General features: G+C 48.3%; 1 protein-coding gene and 1 long non-coding RNA gene across 5 annotated transcripts in view; one reads left to right on the top strand and one right to left on the bottom strand.

The window, feature by feature from the left end:
• The window catches only part of Paqr5 (progestin and adipoQ receptor family member 5), a 72898-nt gene that overhangs the window by 5778 nt on the left and 42406 nt on the right, over positions 1-24714 (top strand). The window lies entirely within an intron of this gene.
• The window catches only part of LOC116073944, a 28879-nt gene continuing 21766 nt past the window's right edge, over positions 17602-24714 (bottom strand). For 3 of the 4 annotated variants that reach the window (XR_004111971.1, XR_004111970.1, XR_004111972.1), the window contains one exon: positions 18731-19015. This is a non-coding gene — a long non-coding RNA (uncharacterized LOC116073944). Of the gene's footprint in view, positions 18081-18338; positions 18488-18730; positions 19016-24714 lie in introns of those variants that run through there. The other variant, XR_004111973.1, reaches the window with a different exon arrangement.

The following is a 24714-nucleotide window of genomic DNA, read 5'->3' as shown; positions in this document are numbered from 1 at the left end:
CTGTAGCCGTCACTACCATCCAGCCCCACAATTACATCATTTACCAGCTAAAACTTTGCACCCACTATACACCAACTTCCCACTGTCCCACCCCTCTGTTTCCTGTCTCTGTGACTGACAGCTAAAGGTACCTTGTATCAATCAAGCAGTAGGACTCTCTTTTCTATGGCACATCACACAATACTGCTATGGCCTAAGTTTTTAATGAAAGGTTTATTTGGTTCACAGTTCTGGTCCAAGGTTAAGGTAAGGTGATGTGTCTAGTGCCGAGCCCTTCTGGCTGCCGGTCAGGAAGCAGCACAGAGCATCTCCTGGCAGCAGACAAGAAGCATGCTTGTGTGTACCTGCCTTCTCCCTCTCTTCCTGAGAATATCTTTGGAGGTTCTAGATGGGCACACCACTACTTGTACACCCTTGACTATGAATGGCTTGCCATTCAAAAATGCACACTGGGGAACACAGAAGGAGGAGGGCTGAACTGTTTGTAGTAAGCGGAATAATCCAGTGTCTGTCTTTCTGTGGTTGACCTCTTGATTTCCAAAACAACCTTGTGGTTGGTGCACGTTGTTGCCTGAGTCAGAATTTCCTTCTGTGGTAGCTATGGACCACATAATTGTGTGTCTGTGTGTCTGTTCTTCTGCTCCCTGGACACCTGGGTTGTTGCCACCCGTTGGCTACTGTGCATGATTCTAGGGTGAGCCAAGTGGGCAAGTAACTATCGAGGCTCTGACTTGGGTCTTTTGGAGTGTTAGACCCGAAGTGGAGCTGCTGGTCCTATAGGAAGAATACATTTAGAATTTTGTGTGCTTTTTGAGATAAGCCTGGGCTGGATGAGATATGGCTCACTGGCTAAAGGCATTTGTCACCAATCCTGGGACCCACGTGGTGGAAAGAAAAAACAGACTTATGAAAATCATCCTCTGACTTCCACATGATTGTTGTGTGGGCACACACACGATTAATAAATGCAATTAAAAAAATTTAAATCTCTTGTGATAGTCTCTCCTGTGCAGCTTAGTCTGGCCAGAAGCTTGCAATTCTCCTGTTCATCCATCCTCCTGAGTGCCAGGATTATAGGGATGTACCTATGTGTAGGTAGCTTCAAGGAGTGGTGTTTGACATTAGTTTCAAGGATAAATGATCTCTCTGGACATCTAAGAGGGTGGACGGGTGGACGGAAGGAAACTTCTAACTTACAGCAGGAGTTTGGAGGTTGGGAGGCTGTGGCTGGAGATGAGCTAAGGAAATTGAGTTCTGCTCCTTGGACACTGAGAAGCAATGAAAGAGATTTCGGGTGGGAAGCCACACAGGGTGACTGCCATCCTACCAGGGTGGAGCCAGAAGTAAAAAGCAGGTGGGCTGGGAGGGAAAAGAGGCTGGAGGCAAGAAAACCCTATGGGTAGAAAACCAGGAGGTGCCACCAAGTCCCGGGCTGGTGGCAGCTGCTCAGGGCGCTCAGCTTCAGGTTTGTAGCTCAGTGGACAATGTCTCTGATTGAGATTATAGGAGGACCGGTTTGATCGGCTTGGGCTGGGTGGTTCTGTGGGCCTGGGAGACTACCCAGGTGGAATGAACTGGGAGACAGCATCTGATCAGCATGAGAGGGCAGGGGTGAGAAGCCAGACAGTCAAGGGACATGACTGCTATAGGGTGGCACGGAGGGCCCAGGAGGGCTGGAGACCAGGGCTTGAGGCAGCCTCTGTGACCTTCCCCCTGGAGTGTCTTATCTGTCCGCACGTTTTGATTACCAAGCTCCAGGCTCTGTGCCTCTGCCCTGAAGACTGGACACAGATGAACATGAGCTATGACTTTAATTCGTTTATTCATTCCATAAAGTCCAGGCTGGAATCGGGCCAGTACCTTTGCACTGCTAAAGATTGAATGTTGATAGGTGGCATGCAGGAGAAATAGAGCGTGCAGTGACAGTGTGTCCCGGGCCTTTGACTGAATGAGGTGGGCCTTCTCAGCACCCCTAACATCCGCCTTTTTTTTGTTGTTGTTGTTCCTTTGTTTTGGTTTGGTTTTGAGATAAGGTCCCATTTAGCCCTGGCTAGCCCAGAAGTCATATGTGGCTAAAGAAGACTTTGTCCTCTTGGTCCTCTGGTCTTCATCTCCTGCATGCCAGGATTACAAGTACCAAGACTGTTTTACACAGTGCTGGGGATGGAATCCAGGGCCTCCAAGTGAGCTGCGCCCCCACCCCATGGTGTGTGTTTTGGCTCAGCAAATTCCTTGGATTCCCTTAGTGTAAAGGAGCCACTGTAGAGTGTTCAGCAGCACTTCTGGCTAGCTGTGAGTAGCCACACTCACATGGGGGCAGACATTGTTCTCTGGGGAGCAAAATTGCCCCCCACCAAGTGAGCCTCGTTAGTCAGAAGTGCCAATGAGAAGACACTAATTTGAATTCGTCAAGGCTAAGGCAAGGTGGAGACGTTAGCCCTCTGTCTACCACCACGATAACCTTATATCTGAGATAATCACCTTAGACCCGGAAGGGCTTATTCTGACTTGCGGTATAGGGAGCTCCATCTATGGTTGCTTGACTCTGTTGCTTTGGGCCTGTGATAAGCACAAGGTGGTTAACAGGCTGGGAGGCAGAGAGAAGGAACGGATCCCATTCAAGGGTTCACCTTCATTTGCCTGGCAGACTTCCCACTAGACACCTTAAAGGTTCTTAAAGGTTCTACCTCCTCCCAGCAGTGCCACGTGCGGGGACCCTGCCTTTAACACATGGGTCTTTGGGGGGACACTTACCAAGGCATAGCAATAGAAGAGAACCCTCAAGGCATAGATTATTGGATCCTCAAAGGTCTTGAGGTGGGGAAAGAACATAAAGGGAGACCAGTAAAAAAGCTGGAATCTGATGATGGGGCTTTAGTTGGATGAGCTAGAGTGGAAAGGGGAATGTGGGCAGATCTTACGTGTATTTCAGAGGTGGCTTAGCTATAGTTCAATGGCTGAAAGGCTTTTGACACCACAGTGGCAAGGGAACCTCCCAGATGTGCAGAGCCAAAGTGGCTGGAAGCTAGTGAGTCACATCTGGGTGTGTGTTGACTGAAAATTCTCAGGCTAGAAGAGGGAGGAGTCTTGTTGGATACACACCTTGAGAGTTAGCAGCACATAGACTACTGAAGCTATGGGACAAACTGGAAAGTCCTGGATGGAAGACTGAGCCAACAAGGACAGTAAAGTCAAGTGGGGTCTAGTCTACTCCACTCTCAGGCACTAGCCATGCTTCCAGGGGAAGCATGTCCTGGGGAGGGACAAGGCCAGAGCCGGGACAACAAGCTTCAGAGTGGGGAGCTGTGTCCACACTGGGCTGAGGAGGCTGCTGGACCCCCTGCAGAGCTCAGACAAGTCAGAGAAGAACTGGAGAGACACCCACCCAAAGGCGGCAAGGGGCGGGGCAGCTGGTTTCCTCAAATATTTGTGGCACGGAGGTGGAGTAGTGCAGAAGGCAGAATGGACGTTAGGGAGGGCTTAGGGTGTTTGTCAGATCTTGTGTTTTCTGCCTGATTCTTTATTTCTCCACTTAACTATGGTGAGGTGTTAGTTGTCTGTAGAGAGAGTTTCTCTCTGGTGTGGAATACAGGTTGCCACAGTCAGTCTTTGGGCCCCACCCAGGTTGGTCCACAGGGTCACCTTGTACTGAGTCACTTTGTGAATGCAGGTGGCTGTATGTGAGGTAAGGTCCCAGGAACGGAGTGGCCTGCCAATGTGGTTTCGTGTTATCAAACTGACTCAGTGACTGAGAGATAAAAGACTGCTTCCCCTTGAAGTTTTTGCTTTGTTTGTTTGTTTGTTTGTTTGTAGTACTGTCTCACAGTATGGCCCAGGCTATCCTGGAACTGCAATCCTCTGGCTTTGGACTCCTAAATGCTGGGATGGTAGGTGTTCAATATAATAATAAAGCAGATCAGTGGTGGCACACGCCTTAATCCCAGCAGTTGGGAGGCAGAGGCAGGCGGATTTCTGAGTTTGAGGCCAGCCTGGTCTACAGAGTGAGTTCCAGGACAGCCAGGGCTATACAGAGAAACCCTGTCTCGAAAAACCAAAACAAACAAACAAATAAACAAAACCAACAAAAACAAAACAAAACAAAAAACAAAATAATAATAAGAGAAAAACAAGTTTGTTTTTTTATTTTGTGTGTGTGGGAAATGCATGTGCTACAGCACACATATGTAGGTTAAAGGACAATGTATGAGAACTGGCTCTCTCTCCAACAATATAGATACCAGGGACCAAATTCAGATGGTGAGGTTTGGTAGCAAGCATCTTTCTGTGTTGTGCCATCTTGCCCACCAGCCCTGGTCTATGGCACTTTCATTTTTCTTACTATGAACAAGGTGAGTTCAAGAGCCTTTTGGACTTCCCTTTCTGTGAACAGCCTGTTCATGTTTCACCCAAAAATTTCCTCAGGTTTTTTGGTTTCTTATTGAATTAGAGGAAATCTTACTGAATCAAAGGAAACCTTTGCTTGTTTTTTCCCCTTTTGAGACAAAGTCTCACGTAGACCAGGCTTGAATTCCCTATGCCTCTGAAGATGACCCTGAACTTCTGATCCTCTTGCCTCTGCTTCCTGAGTGCTGGGATTGCAAACATGGGGTGCTGGAGAATCAAACCCAGGGCTTTGTGCATGCTAGGCAAGCACTCTACCAGTCTTGGAGGAAACCTTTATGAACCAAGGAACTTTGTCTTTTATTCTGGAATGTAACTTATAAGTCATCCTCCTTTGTTGAGTAAAGGAAGCTTTTGGTGTGTGTGTGTGTGTGTGTGTGCATGTGTGGTGGGGGTATGACTAATTTATTTTGTTTTATATGTGTGAATGTTATGCTCCTGTGCATGGCTGGTACCCTTGGAGTTCAGAAGACAGTACTGGATGCTCTAGAACTGGAGTTATGAATAGTTGTGAGCCTCCAAGTGGGTTCTGGGAATTGAACCCATGTCTCCTGCAGGAACAAATTATCTTAACCACTAAGCCATCTCTCCAGGCTCTGTTTTCTGGATTTTGCTGTTACTTCCAAATGGTAAGGATTATGAATGCTGATGAGAGGTAATTCCCTAGTTGGCCGAAAGAGGCTCTGTGATGGAGGTCCCTGTGGAAGCAGTGGTATAGGACAGGACCAGGGGTGGTCTTGGAGCAACAGGGAAAAGATTTGGACCCCCTCTTGGGCCAAAGTGTCAAGGAAGATGCATGTGCCTAGAGGTTGGTGGCTACACATTGAAGGGACAAGGGAGATGGCTGAGTCAACCCAAGGATAAAATCAGATCTGTAAGATGCCTGGCCCATGGGCAGGATCTGCTGGGTAAGAAAGAGCAGTAGGTAGATGGTCTCAGAGTCAGAGCTAGAGAGGGGAGGGATGAGACCTCTGTTGTCATTGCATCTTCTTAGGTCCCATTTGTGTCCATAGCTTCTGTTAGTCACCCTGAGGTCTGAGCCTGCACTGGGGACCATGGTTTCCTCGTGCTCTCAGATGCCAGGCCAGGAGCCACTCAGTGGGATGGCTTTTTTTTTTTTTTTTGGTTTTTCAAGACAGGGGTTCTCTGTGTAGCTCCGGCTGTCCTGGAACTCACTCTGTAGACCAGGCTGGCCTCAAACTCAGAAATCCACCTGCCTCTGCCTCCCAAGTGCTGGGATTAAAGGCATGGGCTACCACCGCCCGGCTAGTGGGATGGCTTTTGACTAACCAGTTAAACCAGCCTGTTCTAAGCCATTTCCCCTGTACCACCTCACCTTTCCCAGGGACCCAGACCTCTCCTAACTGCTCCTGGTTCCATCCACTGACAAACAGTGTTCCCGTGTCCCTACTTGCCACAGCCCCTCCCTATAGCTTCCAGTGGCGTTGCTTCTCTGTGTAGTTGCTCACGTTGATTCCATGTGTTAAGTCCTGGATGTGCGCTTGGGAAGCTGTGGAATATAAGGAATAAGAGAGTTAGCACACTGTGTGAGTGCTCAGTAAGCCAAAACTCCAGCTGGAGAGATGGCTTAGGAGTTAAGAGAACTTCTTCCAGAGGAGCTGAGTTCAGTTCCCAGCACCCAGGCAGGGTGGTTCACAACTGCCTGTAACTCCAGCTCCAGGGCATTTAATGCCCTCTTCCCGCCTCCTCAGGCACCCAGCCATTCATGGTTTATATCCTGTGGACATACACATCCATAAAAATAAATCTTAAAAGAAATGCTCTCTTGGAAGCCATCCTGGAGGAGGTGGCTCTGATGGATGAAGATGAAGTGGGGTATCAGAATAAGAATGACCAGAAGCAAGTGGGAAGCACAGGGAGGGTGTGTGTGTGTGTGTGTGTGTGTGTGTGTGTGTGTGTGCATGTGTGTCTGTGTGTGACTGTATATGTCTCTCTCTGTGTGTGAATGTGTATGTATGTCTCTGTGTGTGTGAATGTATGTGTGAGTGTATGTATGTGTGTGAGTGGGGGAGTGAGTGTGTGTGTCTCTGTGTATGAATGTCTGTGTGAGTGTGTGTATGTATGTGAGTGGGGTGTGTGAGTGTGTGTCTCTGTGTATGAGTGTCTGTGTGAATGAGGGTGTGAGTGTGTGAGTGTGGGTGTGGGTGTGTTGGGCATGGACAGTCATCATCAATCATTTCCAGTGAGGGTATTCTTTGATTGTGGGGTAGGAACAGGCCAAGGTGAGAGTGTTGAAGTATCCTGAGAATGCTGAGTGGAAACAGGTTTCCTACTCCATGAGTGAGCTGACTGTGTGTAAAGTCTTGCTGCAGGCTCAGGGAAGGGCTGAGCCATCGCTTATGCTAAAGTTTCTACACTCAGCTGTGCTGGGGCCACACCAGCTCCTGATGATGAAGTGAGACTCTTGCCCATCCTTCCTGGTGCCATTGACAAAGCCTTGCCCTAATGAATTTGACCACAGGCCTTTGCTCCCTCACCTCAGAGCCCCTCAGGGTACCCCCTTCCTGCCTGATTCCACAGCACAGATGTTTCCCCTCCTGCTTGATGTGGGCCCCCCTCCTCCTTTCTCTTCCTCTTGCCTTCTCCCTTCTCTAGATTCATATTCTTTCTTTCTCTCTCTCTCTCTCTCTCTCTCTCTCTCTCTCTCTCTCTCTCTCTCTCCCTCTCTCTCTCTCTCTCTTTCTCTCTCTCTCTCTCTCTCTCTCTCTCTCTCTCTCTCTGAGGCTCAGTGCCCACACCTATCCTCTAGTTCTGACTTTAGAGGCATTGAAACATTGTTTTATTATTTTAATTTTAAATTTTTACTTTAATATATGTGTGGGTATTTTGACTACATGATGTCTGTATACTACATATGTACCTGATACCCAAAGACTCCAGGAAAGATCTTTGGGGTGCCTGGAACTGGAGTTACAGACAGTTGTGAGCAACCATGTGTGTGCTAGGAAATTAACCTTCTGGAATGGCAGCAGTGCTCTGAATCACTGAACATCTGTCCAGCTCCTGGTTTTACTTTTAATTATGTCTATATGTGTATGTGTATGCATGTGAGTGCAGTGCCTACAGGGGCCAGAAGAGGGCATCTGATTCCCTGAAGGTGGAGTTACAGGTGGTGTGAGCCACTTAACAAAGGAACTAAGAACTAAACTTAGGTCTTAACTGTTGAGCCAATCTCTAGTCCAGAAAGAACTCTGGAAAAACCCAAAAGGCTTCGAAACACCAGAAATGGGGTCTCAGGGTGTGGCTTAATGACTGAACACTTGCTGAGATTGGTTCAGATCCCTGCGACAGGCTGGCAAGATGGCTCAGTGGATGAAGGTGACTGTCACCAAGCCTGGAAAGTTGAGTTCAATCCCTAAGACATACAAGGTGGAAGGAGATAGCCAAACTGTTGCAGTTTTTCTTCTGACTTCCATGCATAGACTGTGCCATATTTACACATACACACACACATGCACACATGCACATACACTAACCAAAATGTAAAAGAAAAGTGTTTGTGCCTGCGTCACTCGAGGAGATGAGGAAGAACAGCAATAACTATGGTGGTGACCGGCCATGGCACTGATGTTTGGCATTGGGGGCCTGACCCACACTCCTCAGAACACAGATTCTAAGATCTCAATGACAGATGAGGCAAATTTCACTTTGGAGAACCAGTGGGCTTCCTTTCAGAGCATAGATGAAGGGTTTCTTACAGGGGGATGGGTGCTCCTCTCCCAACAGGTCACATCTGGAAAGCCTTACCTGGCAGAGATGAGGATAGAGCCTGCCCACCCCTAATCTTTGCCCCACCCTGAGGCCAAAAAAGCAGGTTTGTGTATAAAAGTTGGATAGTCAGGTGAGGGTCTTGTGCCCCTCCTGCCCCTCCTGGAAGAGGTATGCACAACCAACAAGCACAGCTGAGATGGTTATTTTGCAAGAGGGCATAGCAGAATGCCCCAAGATGGCAGTGGCTTGGCTCAGAGAACAGCAGAGTCCCTATTCTGCAGGATGTTCACCCCATCCGGCCATTGCTGGCATTGCCTTGTGATTTATCTCATTGTTACCAAAAGAAGTCTGTATCTTGTGGAGTGAAATTTGTGGGGAAATAATGCTGCATTCACCAAGCCCTTTGCCTAGATCTCCTTTAAATGCTGTATGGCTGCCTCAAAATGCACAGAATAGATTTGTTATGCCCTTCAGCTGAGATCCTACACTAGTGTGACACGTATTATGCGAGGGTCCAGATGAGCTGTGGTTGACAGAGAGGTTTCTGGAAAGGGGAAGAACACAGTAGATGGTGGATAGGGGGGTAGTGAAGGGGAAGGAAGAGACTGAAGTCCACAGACAGATAGATGGATGGCCCCAGTGTGTGGGGCAAGTTGAGTGTCGGATTACAGCAATGCCAGAGCATGGTGGTTGGTCACTCTGGGGATACACGGAGCTACTGAAAGGACAGAGTGGGCTCAGTGGAATGTCTGTGAACTTCTGCCCCTGGGGAGCTCTGAGTGATGTCCCCTTCCTGCCAATGGAGGAGCCTGGGGATCCCAGCTGGAAGGACTTAGGGTTCTTGGGGCCCTAGAGGCCCTACCAAGTTGGGTGCAGCCTCCCATCCACACAATTACACAATTACACAATTACACAACATGTCAGAGAAGGAGAGAAGGGAGATTTCTTCATGTGGCTATATCCGGTGAGAAGTAAAGAGGTCCAGCGCCTCCTCCTCCCCCCTACCCCCCAACACACACACACTTCATTCCATCTGCAAGGTCCTGACATGAGGTTCAGCTTTTCAGAGAGGTATGGCCAAGGGGTGGTCCTACCCTCATCATTGTTTGGGCTTCAGTCTGTCCTGCAAGACGGTCTGACACATTGTCAGAACTGTCTCTCCTGATCCTCCCTCTCCCTCCTCCTCTTTCCAGTCTGGCCCAGTTTACTCTTCATCTTTATCCCAGGATGGTTGCTGGTGCTCCGATTTCTAGATTGTCGCATCACAAAACTGGGGTTTCTGGGCTTACTCCCTGAGCAGCTGGTGATAAGATCTTGGACAAGCCTCTTTCCACAGTGGCAGCTTCCCAGTGGGGTTTTCTGCTGACTTTGAGGTGTCTAGACCACTCGTTCCTTTCTTCTCTGGACTGCCAGGGTATCCTTGGGGGATGAAACAGAATGGGGAACTGAGGCAGACATGCAAGAGCTGTGGGGCAGGGGAAGGAATAAGGCTTCTCTCTGCCTGGGCTCTTCAGGGCTGGGAATGTGGTCCATTGACCGAAAACCTCAGAGTTGACTTTCAGAGGGAAAGCACTCTCCTGATGAGAGCTGTGTGGTAATAAAGGCTGCCTTTTATTCTGAGCTGGGCTCCTAGCTTTGTAGTTTCAACACCAGTGTGAAAACTCAGACTGACTGGTCTCTGGGGTTAAATGATTCAATGCTCAAGAAGCTGAAGGGCTTCCTGACCCAGAGCCCTGGCTGATTGTGCCTTCACTGTCATATACCAAAAGTGTCACATACCAAAAGCTTGCCAGAGCTGGGCACTGTAGTACATGTAGTACATGTATGTATATGTGTATGTGTATGTGAATATGTATATGTATTATCTCATATAACATACACGCATATAATGGATACATATATGTGTGTGTATATATATATATACACACATATATGTAAATTTGGGGACTTCCTACATGCATATAATGTATTTTGATGACCCTCCTCCCCATTTCCACCCTGTCTTAGTCACTGTTCTATTGCTGTGATGAGACACCGTGACCATAGCACTTTTTTTCCATTAACTTATTTATTTATTCACTTTGCATCTGGACTGCAGCCCCCTCCCTCCAGTCCCTTCATACAGCCCCTCCCCAACTCCTCCTCACCTTCTCCTCTGAGAAGGAGGAGCCCCCAGGTATCAATCCACCCTGGCACCTCAGGTCACTGCAGAACTAGGTACATCCTCTCTCACTGAGGCCAGACAAGGCAGCCCAGCTAGGGGAACAGGATTCGCAGGCAGGCAACAGAGTTAGGGATAGCCCCTGCTCCAGTTTGGAAGGGGGGCTGTATAAAGACCAAGCTGTATATATGCTCTGTCTGTGCAAGGGGTGTGAGGAGGCTAGGTCCAGCCCGTGTATGTTCTTTGGTTGATGTTTCAGTCTCTGGGAGCCCTCAAGGGTCCAGTTTAGTTCACTCTGTTCGTCTTCCTGTAAAGTCCCTGTCCCCTCTGGGGTCCTCAATCCTTCCCCGAACCACAAGACTTCCTGAGCTCTGTTTAATGCTTGGCTGCTGGTCTCTGCATCTGTCTCAGACAGCTGCTGGGTAGAACCTCTCAGAGGACAGTTATGCTAGGCTCCTGTTGGCAAGCATAACAGAGTATCGTTAATAATAGTGTCAGCGACTGGTGCTTGCCCACAGGATAGGCCTGACCCTGTTCTAGGGCATGACCCTCGACATCCTTCCTCACAGATGCCAGTCCTACTAGGGCCTTGCAAGGCTAAGCAGTACAAGGATCCAGGTCAAAGTCCATGCCCCTCTTAAGGACATCCCCAGCTTCACACCACATCCCAGCACTCTGTGGGACACTGAGGACAAGGGTGTCTTCACTGTGGGGATGGTTATGATTTCTCCTTGCCACTGTCACCCTTCCTAAGCACAGTGAGGAATTTCACAGTGAGCTGAAGCAGCTGAGGCTCAGGGGCCACTATGGCCAGCGCAGGCCTCAGGGACAGCTGTAGTGCCCTTTGCCTCTTCACAACTTGTCATCTACTTGCTGGCTCCTCATTTGTTCCTCTGGTGAGCCCTCCTGGGTTCTGAGTGAACTTAGTCAGGAGCCTCTGAGGCCAGCCTTGGAGCCTCACAGTGACCCTGGGTGACAGGTCCCAAAGAGGGTAAGTTACGCACCTCTCCTATTCTAGGGGCCTGATTTAGAGAGATACATTGTTTCCAATCTCCTTCTCCTCTTCCTCCTCCTCCTCTTCTTCCTCCTCTTCTTCCTCCTCACTTTTTTACTTGTGAGTTCATAACGTTGGTTCATGCATGAGCTCATTTTTACTTGTGAGTACAAATGCTGATTCACAGAGAGGCCCAAGGTTGATGTCAGAAACCTTCAGTTGCTTCTCTGCCTTATTCTTTTGAGTTGGGGGTCTCACAATTAAATCTTGCTGCTGTGGCTATTCTGGCCAGCTTGCTCTGGGATCTCATCTCTGTCTTTCAAAATTGGAATTACAGGCCACCGCCACACCCACCCATCCACCCAGCATTTAAGTGACTGTTTAAGATCTAGACTCTAATCTTCTTGCTTCAACAAAACACTTTAAGGGTTGAGCTACCTCCCCAGCCACTCCTCATGAGCTTTTGAATGGTACAGTTTACTTCAGCCCTTAAAACAACAACAAAAATACCTTGTATTTAATAATGCTAGAATGATAACCTAACCTTGTATGTCAGCCGCTGTGGCTCTTAATCCATGGCTGCATTTAAATAGTATATAATGTGTTACACAAGACATTGGGGGAACAGGAAGCATCCTGTCTGTGCTCACACAGAAAACAGGTAACTTTTAGAGCCTGAGGCAGCTGGAGAAGGTGGTGGTGGGAAGGGGCTCAGGCCCCAACAGCTTCGGCTGCACTTGCCCTTGATGAATCCAGATTACACACATACATGTATTGAACACTCCCTGTGCGTGGATACTTGCAGACAACAATTGGCAGTGTGCAAGTTCACCAAGGAAGCAACTTTCTGGGGACTGTGAGCTAACAGTGTGAACATTTCAAGCCCTACCACCTCTGCATTAGTGGCTTTTCTCATTGCTCTTTTGTTGTTAGACTGATCTCATTTTCATGTGTGTCTCAGTCATGGTTTTTATTCCTGCACAAACATCATAGTCAAGCAGCAAGTTGGGGAGGAAAGGGTTTACTCAGCTTACTTCCACATTGCTGTTCATCACCAAAGGCAGTCAGGACTGGACCTCAAGCAGGTCAGGAAGCAGGAGCTGATACAGAGGCCATGGAGGGGTGCTGTTTACTGGCTTGCACAGCCTGCTTTCTTATAGAACCCAGGGCTACCAGCCCAGGGATGGCACCACCCAAAATGTGCCCCCTACCCCCAACACTAACTGAGAAAATGCCTTAAAGCTGGATCTCATGGAGGCATTTCCTCACTGAAGCTCCTTTCTCTGTAATAACTCCAGCTTGTGTCAAGTTAACACACAACCAGCCAGTTCAATGTTTTGCTTATGTGTGTGCACCGAGTGCATGCTTGGCACCCACAGAGGTAGGAAGAGGAAACTGGATCCCTTGCCGCTGGAGTTATGGACAGTTATGAGCCGGTGTCCATGTGAGTGCTGGGCAGTGAACCTGGTCCTGTATCGGAACATGGGCTCTTAATCACTGAGCCATCTCTCTGAGAAAGAAAAAGAAAAAAAGAAAAGGAAAAACAAGGGCCAAAGTAGTTTAAGGAAGGGAGTGTTTATTTGGACTAGAGGTTGGGGGTTGGGGGTAGGACTGCCAGGGCAGGGAAGGGGTGGTGGCAGCTGGTCACTTTGCATCTACAGTCCGGGGACAGAGGTGAATGCTGCTGCTCCACAGACTTCCTCTTTTTTTGTTCAGCTGAGACAGATAAGGTTGGTCTTCCCTCCTCAATTTACCTAATCTAGAATCTCCCTGGCAGTATATATATATCCAAGGAGACTCGAGATCCTGTCAAACAGACAACTAGAGGCTCAGAAAGGCTTCAGGGTGCTCCGCAGGTAGAATTGACTCTGGGGAGAGCAGGCCTTGTCCTCATGAGACCAGTCAGTGCCTCGCAGGCTAGGGTATCTTACCCCTCCCCCCCAGCTTCCCACGCATAACTTCTCCCTGGATTCTGATCTGTTTGCTAGTCTCGTCCTTTCCCAGATGGGTCTGGATGGCCCCTCCCCATTCTCCAGCCCCAGCCTGAATGCCTGCCAGTCCCTCAGGTGGCCTGCCTCCTGGCAGTTCACACTTCCTTTGGCTCTGTGTCTGCCCTCTTCCCATCTTCCCCTTGGGGTGTGTCCTCTGGGTAATGATAACACGAACAACTCACCCACAGTGTGGCTGGTTAATAACCACCACCTCCAAGTCCAGTAGATGAAGGTGGCGGTTAATGATTGCCAAGGAGCGCTTTTCCTGAGTACAGCCCTCAACCCGAAGATGAAGGAATGCCGTTTTCCAGACTGTCACTCGAGAGCCCTGTGACTTGGAGTTAGAGTACACCCAAGAATGCTGTTTCTTTATGTGTGTGTGTAGGTGCACACGTACACACACAGAGACACACACACACACATCACAACCACACCACACCACACTATAGCACATCATACATCGCATATCACTACCACCATGCTATGTCCCTATCTCTGACATCTTAAGACCCAGGGCCAGTAGGCCTCCCTATTCAGAGCGGGCTTTCCTGCTTTTAGGCCTTACCTCTCCCTAGAGACACTACTCTCTCTTCTGCCAAAGTGACTTTGGCTTTGGGATCTACCCCAATCCTTGCTTCTGTCCTGAGCCTCTCCTGGCTTTATTCTGGGCACCAGCACTAGACTCCCCTCCAAGCTTTGAACAACTCTTTAGGTATATTTCCCATGTTCTTGGCTTGGCTGAGTGTTCAGCAGAGGGAGGGGTAGGAGGTTGCCAACCAGATTGGGTCAGCTGGGCTCTTAGACCATAAGCCTAAGGTGCCATCTGGGGTCAGTGGGGGGAGGAGCATGATGAATAGAACTTTCCAGGCAGGTAAGGGATGTGTGCTCGGTCATCTAAAAGTCGCAGGAGTGGCACATAAGAAGGATAAAATGGCCCCTGTGATGTGAGGACATTTGTTGTCCTCTATCTGCCCCTCGATGCTCCTCCCTAGGGCTTCTCTTTCTGAGGGCGGCTAAGATGGCCAACACCTGGCCAAGCAGTGGCACCCATGCTGAGTTTATGCCTACTGAGGGTCTGTGGAGTTACATGTAAGACGATCTTCTTTAGTAGCTCTCCCCCCACTCCACCCAACCCACTGTCCACCTCGTCCTGATGCTTCCGGCTTTGGGTGTGTAGCACTGTCTCCCAGCATGCCCGAGGCTACGAAGCATAGACACTCAGGGATGCCCCTTATCTAGCTGTGCCTGGGAACTGGCCCTGAGACTTTATAAAGGGCAAAAGACATAGAGGATCTGAAGAGAATCAGTGAATGGGCCTTGATGGTTGTTTTGCAGGGAAGCTTTAGTCTCTGAATCAGAGAGCTAGAGGTAGACTAGAGAGGAGGTTTGGGGAGGACCATCAGATCCCTGGATTTCACAGTGTTTGGGGTGGCTTGCTGGAGGTTTCCAGGCCCTGTCTCTGCCTAACTCCAGCCTCCTCTCATCACCTCACATGAAGATCAGCTCCCCATCAAGAGCTCCAAGCTGTTCGTTCAAGGTGGGGAGCCCTAAGCCCATAGAGGAGCCTGTAGCACTTGAGGACTGTACAGTACGTTCACAGGGTGTAAAAATGTTTACTTTCTCTCTATATCCTCTCTGTCTAGCCTCCCACACAGTGGCTGCTTTATCTCAGGCTGCTTTCCGATTAGATTAGCAGCTGGAGAGAAAGTGGCGGCAGGTAAATCAGCCTCTCCTAGCAGGCTAGAAGGCTGGCACTAGCAGTCAGGGCCTGTGGTTACTTTCTGTGACCTTTTCTAACCTTAGGGAGGAGCCTGCAGTAGCACCTACCCTGGGGGCCAATGAGCAGGTAGGTAGGGTCTCAAAGAGCCCTGGCCCTGGGTGCTTTAATAAGAGTATTTAAGGCAACAGCAGCTCCACGGCTTCTGCCTCTCTTCCTGCATTCCTGAACCTTAGTAGTCTGGGCTCTTAATAGTGCTATGCAGTCGCCTGGCATCCCCTCCTCTGACTTTCTAAGCACTTGAGGTGACTGAGCTATAATATTGTAAAACTCCCCGGGTGGTTTGGGACACACACTTTCCCTGCCAGCTCTGGCAAGACTTGTAGGGTTCTTTACCACCAGATCAGGCCATTCCTGTGTCCTTCACATATTTGTGTTTTGCAAAATGGCATTTTAAAGGTGTGAAGCTGGATGTCCCATCATTGAAGATACAAAAATGATTTTGAGCCCTAAGTAAAGGAAAATTAAAAAAAAAAAAAGAAAGAAAAAAAGAAAGAAAAAAAAGAACATTTTCATTTGGGTCTAAGTTAGCAGATGAACAGAAATGAAGGTTCTAGAACATGAAAATCTATGCTATTTGTTTATTTATTTACAGATGTACATATTGTAGGCCTGAGCCTTGTGTATGCTACTCAGTACTCTGCTGTACATACTTTGAATCCACGACATGTTCATGGAGCAAGTAGAATCTTTACATCAAAAAAAGGTTGCTAGGATCATTTTGTAAAAGTATGTTTTTTGTTTGTTTGGTTGGTTGGTTGGTTTTTCAAGACAGGGTTTCTCTGTGTAACCCTGGCTGTCCTGGAACTCACTCTATAGACCAGGCTGGCCTCGAACTCATAGGGACCTGCCTCTGCCTCCTGAGTGCTGAGACTAAAGGTGTGCACCACCACCACTGCCGGGTATGATTTTTTTTTTCCTAGAAAAAGATTTTTGTGGATGGGGGAGATGGCACCTGAAGTTGTGCTTGGCCTCTGTCTGCATCGGCACACAAATACATGTACACACTCACACAGATATACATACTCTAAAGCAGTGGTTCTCAACCTTTCTAATGCCACAACCCCTTGATACAGTTCCTCATGTTTTGGTGACTCCTCAACCATAAACCATAAAATTATTTTCATTGCTACTTCATAACTGTAATGTTGCTACTGTTATGAATCATAATGTTTTTGTTTTTTGTTTTTTTGAGATAGGGTTTCTCTGTATAGCCCTGGCTGTCCTAGAACTCACTCTGTAGACCAGGCTGGCCTTGAATTCACAGAGATCCACCTGCCTCTGCCTCCCAAGTGCTGGGATTAAAGGCATGCACCACCACTGCCTGGCAAATATGTCCAGTCCAATTTTCCAATGGTCTTAGGTGACCCCTAAGAGAGGGTTGTTCAACTCCCAGAGGGTCGAAACCCATGGGTTGAAAACCAGTGAGTTAAAGGTAAGGCAGAGGGAAGCTGCTAGGCAAATAGCAAGCACAAAAACATGGAGGAAGGTCCAGGTGTTAAGGACAAAGATGAGAGAGCAGTTGAGGGAGACATGGGCAGGCTAACAGGAGGCAAAGCTGGAACAAGGTAGAGAGTGGAGGTCAGAAGGACACACTGAGGACTTGAGATCATCCAAGACCTACTGGAGAGGACTGCATGATTTTACTTTTGAGACAGGGTTGTCTTTGTAGCCCAAGGTATCCTGGGTACCATCGTCCTTCCTCCAGTTCTGTGCTGAGATCACAGTTCTGCACCACTGTGCCCATCCTCCGGATTTTCTTGTTGGAGCATAAGGTAGGGACCGTGAGAAAGGCACTCACAGCCTCGAAACCTGAGGTGTGGGACGAGCCTGTGTCTGCTTTGATCCCTGGGAATGCACTGGAATGGTATGGTGATTGGCTGCTGTGGGTACTCAATATGACTTGCTGACAGCTTTCCAGTGCTTCCAGTGTGGGCCGCTTGCCACTCCCAGTCCTCACCTGTGGTGACAACTTAGAGAGAAACTTGGGCTTCAGTCCTCAGAATTTTGGCTTTCCCTAAGCCATTCAACAGTATCCCTCAGGTCCCTGCTACCCCAAATGGAGAAATTCCAAGGCCAGTGCTGTTCCTGGGCCAGGAGAAGGGATAGGGACAGGAAGGCTCGGAAGTGACCTTCTCAGAACTTTAACATTTACAAGTCTGAGTTGGTGGACACAGATTAATCCTCCAAGACTGGCCAAGGCCTGAAAGACTCACTCTGCTGTTTCTCTTACACAGCGTGATCCCGTTGAAGATGGCCCCACATATGTGTGGTTCAGTGTGAGGCAACTTCAGCATTGGAGAAAACTTAGGAATGAAAGGAAGTCCCTGGGTTGGCTGCCCTGCTCCCATTGCCTTGAGAGAACCCCGGGCCAACACTTTGGGGAACTGCTCTCCAAGCATTTTCGTTTTCTGTCCATAAACACAAACTGTTAAATGCAACGAATCTTTCTTATGGATGGTATGACAAGATTTATGCCATTACATAACCTGTTTTTCCTTTGCCAACTTGTCATGACACAGTTTCCTGTCAGTTAGCATGGGTCTGTAACATTTTTTTATAGGTCCGGGTTTGCATGGGTGTGTTGTGACAGCTTCTCTGTACAGTGTGTTAAGGAATAGCACCACTCTTTCCCAGATGTTTAGTCATTGCCTAGTGGTAAATGTTTAGAATAGCTGCCATAGCTGGCAGAAAAAAAAAAAAAAGTTTAGCTCCCTCTTTGAGTCTTAATGCCCAGCTTTGAGGTCACCATGGCAACCCCCTGCTTGCCTCCTTTGTGGCCCAGAACCAGCAGCGCTGGGGAGGGGGTGTCAGTGCAGGAAGGGGCAAGTGACAGGGCTAAGGGGACACTATCTGTCTTCAGAGACTTTGTAAGCACAGGGCAGAAGGCACAGGGGAGACCATCTTCAGAGCTGAGGTGGCTGAGGCTGTAACAAGGGTAATAGTCACTCTTGGCCGGATGCTTGTTCACCATCAAGTACCATATCCATCTTCTTAAGAGCTAGCGCTACTTCTGTCCTCCTCCTTCAAAGGGATAAGGACATGAAAGCAGGTCATTGTCCAAGTGCCCATAGAAGAGTGCCAAACACACATGGTAGATAAGAGAACGGGCATTGAAGATTGGCCCGCTGAGATTCCACCGGGGAGTGGTTAGCACTCAGGACACTGACAATTTGTATTTGCTACATAGAATCTTCCTTGCCACCCAGCTGAGGCTACCAGTCTTTCCCCTGCTGCCACCCTGAGACCTCTGGTCCAGACAACCAAGCAGCCCATGCTTACCTGGTTCTGATGGGGATTCACTGCCTCTTCATGCAGCTTAACCAGGCCCTTTGCCACTTCCAAGCTAAATCTGACAGATTCTGAGACTCAGGATGTCTGAGACCATGGGTGTTGCCAAATCATGAGATGCAATGTCTCCTGCCTCTCTACTGATAAATATATATTCATGATAAAGATCGATATAGAAATTTAGCACAGTTTGGGGGGGGGGGCATCAATGTGGCACAGCTGACAAAGGTGATTGCCTCCAAGCCTGGAGACCTGAGTTCCATTCCCAGGACCCATACCATAGAAAGAGAAAACTCACTCCTACAAGTTGTCTTCTGACTTTTGCATCACATTGACACTGGGACATGTGAACACACACACACACACACACACACACAGAGACACTAAATACAATTATTAATGTAATTTTTAAAGGAAATCAGATACACTGGTGGATTGACAGCAGTCACATTAAGAGGACAATCACAGCGGTGTGCTAAAGCAAATGTTGCATAAATGGGGTTTCTTTCTCTCAGAAGATCAAAAATAAATACTAGTACTTTCAAACTGAAGTTGGTCACGGGTCCCTGAAACTGCCGACAGTAAAGCTGTGGATGTAGAGGCAGGCTGTCTTCTTTGCACGCCTCTGGCCTTTCCCAGTGGACTCTCAGATCTCTGAGGTTGCTGCACTGGGGGAGGAGGAGAATTCACGTCAAGATCTCACCTGGACTCCATCCCTTCCCTCTCTCAGAGTCTGACCCTCCTTTCTTCTCCGTGCTCCTTAGAGGTTCCCTCCTTGGCACTATCACAACATGGACTATGGACTATCCTTGGGTTGGATGTGCACTGGAGTGTGAGCGCCGAGGGTGAGAGCGAGCACACCGAGGGTGCGAGTTTTCTCAGGCCAAGCTAGAAAAGCTTGAAAATCCTCAGGAAAATCCTGGCCCTCACCCCCTACCCCAACTTTGTTTTGCTCCACCAGTGCCACCAGCCCGGTGGAGCTGTTATCCTGTAAGTTCTTCTGTGTTCCTCTCCTTTGGAGGAAACGCAGGTGTTTCTTGGCTGCTGAAAGTTCCCTTTCTTTGTCTCTCAATTTTATCTAAAGTTTTAACATCCCCTCTGAAACACGGCCACAGATTTTTGTTTGTTTGTCTCTTGTTTTTTTGTTTTGTTTTGTTTTTTTGTTTTTTCCAGACAGGGTTTCTGTGTAGTCTTGGCTGTCCTGGAACTCACTCTGTAGACCAGGCTGGCCTGGAACTCAGAAATCCACCTGCCTCTGCCTCCCAAGTGCTGGGATTAAAGGTGTGTGCCACCATTGCCCAGCAAGGCCATAGATTTTTTTTTTTAACACTTATATTGATTGACTGATTGTGGGGAACACATGTATGGCACAGCACGTATGTGGAAGTCAGAGAATAACACAGAGTTAGCTTTCTCCTTCGACTGTGTATGGGTCCCAGGGATTGAACTCAGGTCATAGAGCTTGGCAGCAAGCTCCTTTACTCACTGAGCCATCTCACCGGCCCCCTGGCTGCAGATCTGTAGGCCTGTGAATCTAGAAACTTCCCTGGGGCCCTTGGTTCTCACAGTGCTCCACTTTGTCCAGTCTTATGGGAAACGGGGGTATAGGACTCTGTGTGCTCTGAGCCCCAAGCTGGAGCTACTCAGTGTCTCTCCTTGTGATTGGACCCCTGATTTTGTCACCAGGGGCCTAGACTTTAATCTGATCAGTGAACCCAGAGCTATGTTTATCAAGAGAACTGGAGTTCAAGGTTCCTATATGAGGACCCCCCAATTTCTTAAATGTAGGCCTAGGTTTTGTTTTTATACAATATTTTAAGTAATTCTTTGAGAATATCATGTTGTTTGTTTGCTTGGTTTTTTGAGAGGGTCTGTTGTATCTCAGGTTGGCCTCCAAATTGCTATTGGCAGAGGGTAACCTTGAACTTCCAATCCCCCACTTCCTGGGTACTGAGATTTCTGGCTTGTCCCACTACACTGTGCAGTTTATGCAGTGCTAGAAATCAAGCCCAGGGCTTTGTGCATGCTGGGAAAGCCCCAGCTCATATGTTTTTCCTCAGTTGCTTTAGTTATTTAGAGCCATCTTTCTAAGTTTACAGGAACAACTGTACAAAGGTGCAGAGCCTCCGGTAGGCTCCCCCTCCATTCTGTCATCAATCCCCCGTTGTTAAAGTGGCATGTATAATGTGTATAGAGATAGAGATACTTTTGCTTAAGACAAAGTCTCCTGCAGCCAAGGCTGGCCTTGAGCTCCTGTTCCTCCTGCCTCCATCTCCTGCCGGGATGCAGATGTACACCACCACACCCTAGCCAGAGAAATGTGAGCTAAGCACTGCCGATATGTTGTTATTAACTAGGATCTCTGTTTCTATTAGGGCTTCTTCGGTGCTGTGCCTTCTATGGGTTTGACAAATGCATAATGTCACATGGCCATCATTACAGAATGGTTCTGGTTTTTAAAAACACTTTAGAAGGCAGAAGGCTATTTTCCTTTCACTCTCCGCCCTGGCTAAGTTCAGCCGCACCCAATATTCAGCTCTGCCTTGCCTCTCTCTGTCTCTGCAAGTGGCTCTGTCTATTTGGCTCATCTCCTTCCTGGATTCAGGCTGCCGGGAGGCTCCTCAGGAGTGGTTGAGGAGTCCCAGTCTGGGCTGCTCTGCAGAGAACCTCGAGAGCTGGCAGCCTTCCCAGACCAAGACAGCCCTGCCCGTCACCACACCTGGATGAGTGGCTGGTCTGAGCCAGGGGTGTGCCCTGTGTGGGGCTGAGGCCGAGCACTGTACCCTAAGCAGAGCGAAGGGGAAACTCAGGGTGTGGCTGGCAAGCCTGTTTGTAGACTGGTGGGGGCCACAGGGCAGGAATGGGGAAAGAGATGAAGGGAGTTGGGTGGGACACCCCCCCACACACACATTCCACCCACGTCTTTCTAGCCTGGCCTCACAGCTTTCCCTCAAAGGGAGTAAGCCACCAGGCTTGGGAAAAACAGTTGAGAAGGAAAATTAGCTCAGAACAACCTTACCTGCAAAGCTATACCCAGCATGCCCTGGGGAGATTCCGGTTTCCTCTCATTGCCCAACACACCCCCGCCCCCAGTCCAACTCTGCTTCTACATAGCTGGACTAGGTAGGGCATAGAGCTTCTTTTCAATTTGAGGAGCTCAGAGGTCACTGTTGCCTTTAGACCTTTGCTCAACGGGTCCGGTCCCTTCCACTCCTGAGCTCTCACACTCGGTACACATACCACTCCCACAGCAAATCTACCCTAACCCTCCCATGTGTTCCCCTCTGTGAGGACTTCCTGCGGGTCTATTCCACTCAGCTTTGCCTCTTTGTCCACGGAATATCTGACCCAGTTGTTCACCAGTCTGTGCGTTTCTGTTCTTCTGAGGAACTTGCCCTGGTTATATGCTCCATCCGCAGAGTGCCTAAATCTTTAGATCATTCACCAGCCTCACCCCTTGGGTAAGTGGCTGAGTGGAGGGTGAAGTGACCCGTATAACCTCAGAGAGAATACTCCATAAGGTTTTATAGGGTCTCATAAAAATAGACGGAACCCTGTCTCCAGTTGAGCCATCTAAATAGTGGCTTAAAGGGCGACCACGCTTTCAAGACTCTGAATGAGCATTGTGTTAGTGTCTGGGTCCCAGCCACTGAGTGGCTTGCTGCAGGCTTGCTTTAGGCAGAGAGTCTCCATCCATTATTCAGTCAGTCTTCCAGCCTCCTATGAGGACCAAAGCTGAGAACTGAAACTACCAAGTACTAGGATTAAAGGTGGGCACCAAGGGCACCAGCTGGTAAGCAGGAGAACTGCACCTCAGCTGTGACCCTAAGACCACGTGGAGGCCGTCAGGGATGATGAGGTTGAAGTCAGACTAAGTAGGGGATTGATGTTCCTCCTGGAGGAAGCAGACATGACTAGACCTTGAAGGTCCAGAGAAGTGAACAGTAGGATATATTTGAGACCTGGAGACAGGCCCCAGCCCCCCCACCCCCATCCGCCCCAGGGAACTGAAGTAAAGAGGTTAAGAGTGACCATTATCCAGGCCTGGGCTCCCTCTGGGTGGCCCACAGGGACAGCTGGGTTGAAAAGTAAACCCTGGGGGTGATCTGGCCTGCAGGTGAGCACTAAGCCTGTTACTTCCAGGTGTGGACATTCCTCTGGTGCAGACGAGTCTAGCAGAAGGCTTCTCTTGGGGCTGGCTGCAGAGAAGGCCCCTGTGTGGCCAGCAAGGCAGGCAGAACAGGCCCTTCCTTCATCCATCAACTGGAGCACCCGCCCTGTTGGAGCCTGTGTAGTCACTTCGACCCTACTGAGATCTGTCTAGACACCAGAGCGCCTCAGAGTTTGACTTAAGTTTGACTTAATTCTTGTTGACTCTCTGAGGCTGGTGGCCTGGAACATTTTCTTTTTCAGTTCACAAATATCACTGAATATTTGATAGCTATGACTGGTCTCCAGTGACACGAATGCATACATGCACTACACACACACACACACAGTTTTCTAGGTTCAAAACCCCCACCCCAGAAGGTGTCACAGCTGCTGACCCCTCCCCTGATATTTTCCGATCTAGTATTTCCCAGGCTAGTCAGGACTCAGTAAATTGACTTTGTGACCTATTGACAGCACATTGCCTGCACTTTGAAGAAACCCAGCATTGTGGCTCTCTTGAACAGTGAACCTATACACAGGCTGCTTCTCTTTGCCAAGGTGGGCGTTCAGACTCTGGCTGAAGCCTGGCTGGAGATCGGGAGTGTGTCCTGTAGCTAAGGAATGGCAATAGATGCAGCCAGCTTGCCTACTGTCCTGTGAGCTTGCTCTTTTCCCTCAGATTGGGGCTCCCACAGGGTGGAGCTACTGGATTTTCCAGTTCTACAGACATCTAGGTACAGGTCCCCTTGCTTAGAGAGCTTGTTTCATCTTGACTCTGCTGGGCCCTTGTCCAGTGACCTCAGACAAGTCCTTTTTTATCTTGAATAGCTATCTATATAATAGCAAGAATGCTGGGTCCAGCAAGTTTCCTTCTCTGTCTGCTTCTCTGCAGAGCAAGGGATTGGCAGCAACAGGAAATACATGATACATGGTTGGTTTTGTTTTGTTTTTCTGGGAGATTTGGAGAGAATAAAATTTTTGTATTAAAACAGCCACAACTGAGTTCTGGACCAGGCTAAGATGTACATGCTTAAAAGAACATACTTCTACTATGGTAAAAATATATTACATAAAATTTATTATTCTGTGTGCTTATGAGTGTACATATGCTATGCACATGCAGAGGCCAGAGGTTAATGCTGAGTCTTCAACTTTGTTGTTTGAGGCAGGGTCTCTCACCGAATCTAGAGCTCACTGGTTTAGTAAGTGGCTCTCTACTGAGCATCAGGGATCCTCCTGTCTCTGCCTCCCCAGGGTTGAGATTAAATTCATACACTGCTGCACCTGGTTTTTGTATGTGGGTGTTGAGGGGGTCTTCATGGTAGGGTAACTGTGAGCTCTCTCCCAAGAAACACTCCATTAAATTATTTTTGATAGTAGATATCCTAATGGAGGTGAAATGTTGTGTTGTAGTTTTGAATTGTATACCCTGAAGGCTTAGTGCTAAAGTATCTTTCCATGTACTTACTGGTGTCTTTGGAACAAATATATTCAAATATTTTTCATTTGTTTGCTTTAATTATTTTATTTTATTTATTTGTGTGTTTGTGTGTGTGATATTTTTCAAGACAGGGTTTCTCTGTAGCCTTGACTGTCTTAGAACTTGCTCTATAGACCAGGCTGGCCTCAAACTCTGATCTGTCTGCCTCTGCCTCCCAAGTGCTGGGATTAAAGGTGTGCACCACTATCTGTAATAGATTTATATATTTTGTATATATGAGTACACTATAGCTGTCTTTAGACACACCAGAAGAGGGCATCGGATCCCATTACAGATGGTTGTGAGCCACCATGTGGTTGCTAGGAATTGAACTCAGGACCTCTGGAAGGACAGTCAGTGTTCTTAACTGCTGAGCCCCATACATTCCATAATTTTATTTTCTGATGTAATATTTTCTAGAGATTAAGAAATGTGCTGTGAGCCGGGCGGTGGTGGCGCACGCCTTTAATCCCAGCGCTTGGGAGGCAGAGGCAAGTGGATTTCTGAGTTCGAGGCCAGCCTGGTCTACAGAGTTCCAGGACAGCCAGGGCTATACAGAGAAACTCTGTCTCGAAAAACCAAAAAAAATAAAAAAAAAAAAGAAAAAAAAGAAATGTGCTGTGAGTCTTGAGTTTCCCTCTTTAGGAGTTGCTGTGTTCCTTTATTCCGCAGATCAGTGAGCTATTTGAGGAAGACATCTTGATAGTGTGCTGCTTCCCAGTTAGCTGGGGCTTG

The sequence above is a fragment of the Mastomys coucha genome, unplaced genomic scaffold, assembly GCF_008632895.1.
Source record: "Mastomys coucha isolate ucsf_1 unplaced genomic scaffold, UCSF_Mcou_1 pScaffold23, whole genome shotgun sequence".
Lineage (NCBI taxonomy): Eukaryota > Metazoa > Chordata > Mammalia > Rodentia > Muridae > Mastomys > Mastomys coucha.
The sequence above is the reverse complement of the archived record's forward strand: the minus strand, read 5'-3'. Positions and strand labels throughout refer to the sequence as shown.